Source organism: Eulemur rufifrons, chromosome 15, assembly GCF_041146395.1.
Source record: "Eulemur rufifrons isolate Redbay chromosome 15, OSU_ERuf_1, whole genome shotgun sequence".
Classification (NCBI taxonomy): Eukaryota; Metazoa; Chordata; class Mammalia; order Primates; family Lemuridae; genus Eulemur; species Eulemur rufifrons.
In genome coordinates, this window is record NC_090997.1 from 105,779,232 (window position 1) to 105,780,105 (window position 874).

Consider the following 874-nt stretch of genomic DNA (forward strand, 5'->3'; position numbering starts at 1 on the left):
AATTTGGATAATATAATATTAAGAAGAAAATTATAAATTCTGGTTTAGTCATAAATGGAAAAAACAACATCCTTCTCTTTTTTTCATATTACACTATTTGTTTTATATTCATCTCATCTTACAATTTGAGAAGTGCTAGTATCTTGGCATACAATATGTACTGTATTAATTATTTTTTAGAAAATGAGATTATTCTTTCTCTACAACTATAACCTATGATAACTTTTCTAACTTTGTTATATACTTCTCAAACACATTTTTAAGTGGCTCTTTTCAGTCTATCATATGTATAAAATTATTTAAACCATGTCACACTGTAGGAGTGTTTTATTGTTTCCATTTTATAAAAACTTTAAAATTCTGATGAACTCAAATGTAGAAAAATATTTATAGAGGTTTCTAATATTTCTTATGATAAATTTCAATATATAGTATTCTTTCAAATTATAGTATTACTTTATTAAGTTTAACACTTTTAGTAAATATTAATTTTTCCAGAATTGTAACAATTAGTAGCACCTATCACCTACCTCTGACAAGCTAGAAATATGTCTTTTTATATGCTTTTCATATGTTTGATATTATCATTAAAAATATTTTAGTAAATGGTAAGATGAAATTTTTTCTCTACTGCTCAATATTATCCACATGCTTAATATATTTTCATGTATTTTTGGCCATTTTAATTACTTTTTTGTATTACATGTTTGTGCCTTGGTCTTTCACATTAAAATTTTTATATGTATATATAAATTATATGTAATTTATATTTCTAAATGTAATATCCAAATTATGTTATAGCAATTTTTGACAATTTGCATTTGCTTTTATATTTCTATTCTTTGTAAATGTACAGAACTTTAATTTTCAAGAG